This window comes from Gadus macrocephalus, chromosome 10 (assembly GCF_031168955.1).
Source record: "Gadus macrocephalus chromosome 10, ASM3116895v1".
In the NCBI taxonomy this organism is placed as follows: Eukaryota; Metazoa; Chordata; class Actinopteri; order Gadiformes; family Gadidae; genus Gadus; species Gadus macrocephalus.
This window is the reverse complement of record NC_082391.1, coordinates 18,971,336-18,974,194: the sequence shown is the minus strand read 5'-3', so window position 1 is coordinate 18,974,194 and position 2,859 is coordinate 18,971,336. Positions and strand designations below refer to the sequence as shown.

The window sequence follows — 2,859 nt, the reverse complement described above, 5'->3', positions numbered from 1 at the left end:
ACACACACACACACACACACACACACACACACACACACACACACACACACACACACACACACACACACACACATAAACAAACACACACACACACACAATCACCTTACTGTATCTACACACATACCCACTATCACCCCCCACACACACACCCAGACACAATATATTCTCCCTGCCCACACACACACACACACACACACACACACACACACACACACACACACACACACACACACACACACCCCCAAACACACATATATCCTCTCAGTTCCCATATAAATACCCAAACCTTGAAACCTTAAGCGGAAAAAATATATAATTCTGATATAGTTATAATATTTGAACAAAGTGAATGCACTGAGGACTCACAGCCCTCTAGACTACTCCCCCCGTCTGACTTCTACCTCCTGCAGCTCGGCAGCTCGGCGGGACCACATCCATCCACACACCGATGGGGCGGTGGGGGAGGGGGGGGGGGGGGAAATGTGTGTGCATATTACAAGCAGAAGAAGAGAGGGTCAGAGAAGAGAGTGAACGGGAGTGAGGGAGAGGGTGAGAGAAGAGAGCGAACGGGGAGTGAGGGAGAGGGGTGAGAGAAGAGAGTGAACGGGAGTGAGGGAGAGGGTGAGAGAAGAGAGCGAACGGGAGTGAGGGAGAGGGTGAGAGAAGTCTAGGAAGTAGATAGAGAAGAAAGAAGGGAGGGAGATAGAGAGGGAGGGAGAGAAGGGAGAAGAAGGGGGAGAGAGGAAGAGAGGAGAAGGGAGGAGGATATGGAGAAGAGAGAAAGAGAGCGAGAGCGATGAGAGAGAGAGAGAGAGAGAGAGAGAGAGAGAGAGAGAGAGAGAGAGAGAGAGAGAGAGAGAGAGAGGGAGAGAGAGAGGAGAGAGAGAGAGAGAGAGAGAGAGAGAGAGAGAGAGGGAGAGTGTAAGAAATAGGGAAGGATGACATGCAGGCGGGTGAAAAGCCCTCTTTGTTCTGGATGCCCTTGACACAGCTGAGATCTCAACAATATAGGAGGATAGATAGATAGATAGATAGATAGATAGATAGATAGATAGATAGATAGATGGATAGATGGATAGATGGATAGATGGATAGATGGATAGATAGAGAGATAGATAGATAGATAGATAGATAGATAGATAGATAGATAGATAGATAGATAGATAGATAGATAGATAAAATAGACATTAGGGGACAGACATACAGACAAACAGACGGATGGAAGTTAATATAGAAAATGGAAGATAGATGGATATGTAGAAAACGGGTGGAGCGTTAGTTGGATAGATAGAAAGTGTAATGTAGAATTATTACACATCTGGTGGGAAATTATTCCATTTCCAACACTTAGATCAAAGGCCCGTGAATCAGAAACAGTTGTGGATACTAAAATATTATATATGAAACCAATAGTTCAAAAGATATAACATAACAGCTAATTAAACGTGTCCGGAGGACCGGGGAAACTTCTGAGCACAGAAAAATTGCTGACTGTTGCTTGTCACACAACCACACTCATGAACACACACACACACACACACACACACACACACACACACACACACACACACACACACACACACACACACACACACACACACACACACACACACACACACGCACACACACACACACACACACTCACATACACACACAGTTTGCTAGTTCATTTTCACTGAACAGACACAGGGGGAGGAGGGTCTCTCAACAACCCCCCCCCCCCCCCACACACACACACACACACACACACACACACACATACACACCCCCACACACACACACACACACACACACATACACACACACACACACAGGGACACACACACACACAGGGACACACACATCCACACACACACACACACACACACACACACACACACACACACACACACACACACACACACACACTGGAAGCCAGCCACATTCCACTTCCATCTACAGTTCTCTGGGTAAACATCTTATTCTGGATTAAATGTTTCCCATGTTTGTTGTTCTTCCCATCGAGGCTCCAGGTGGAATTGGTACGAGACCAAGAATCACTCCAACATTCCTGGGAATGAAAGAGAGTGCGCAGAGGGACCGGTCTGAAGGGGGAAGAGGAATTCCCTTTCCAGCGAGAACTTGTAACAACATTTGCGTAGATCTTGTGATTGTCCCAGATACTTCATTACATGTCTCTCACAAAGACCGCGCTGTGCTTTCAAAGGGCTTCTCCCTCTTCCTCCCCGATTCAGACGCTCAACTTCTGACACAACAGCAGAAACTTCTGGAATACTTAAAAGGGTCAAATAGGAAGTGAAGTTTTCTCTGTGGAGGTCTGCGGAGATCCGTCCATCGACACTTGATCTCGGACACATTGGATGTGTGTGTTTGAAAATAAAATATATATGCGTGGCGGTTGTGTGTGTATGTTTGTGTGTGTGTGTGTTTCTGTGTGTGTGCGCGACTTTAGACGTGATGACAGTGCAATCATGTCCAAGGTGACCGCCGGGCCCTCTTGACCTATTAGATCCCAAACTATAGCCTTGAGATAGCCAATCAGGGAGAGTCTTGAGTGTGAACCCTTTATGAGTAGTGACAGATCACAGAGATCCCACCCTGCCCCCCCCCAACCCTCGGGCCATTGTAACACAATCTGAGCCCTTATTATGGGATGGCGGTCGGAGCCACATGTTGCATTGTTGAGGTCTCGGCCACGGCCATCGGGTTGGATCTGGCATACAGTCCACCCACCAGACCCCCCTCTGGGCCCCCGCCCACCCCCCGGTCCCCCCCACCTCAATCCTGGGCCCGCACTCCACCGCGGAGATAAGTGAGTGAGCCCCGCTATCTGGAAAGTGAACAAGTTCCTCTTGTCTC

At 48.1% G+C, this 2,859-nt stretch overlaps 1 protein-coding gene across 1 annotated transcript in view; it reads right to left on the bottom strand.

Annotated features, from left to right (window-relative positions):
• si:ch211-26b3.4 (connector enhancer of kinase suppressor of ras 2) overlaps positions 1–2,859 on the bottom strand; it is a 14,265-nt gene that overhangs the window by 11,103 nt on the left and 303 nt on the right.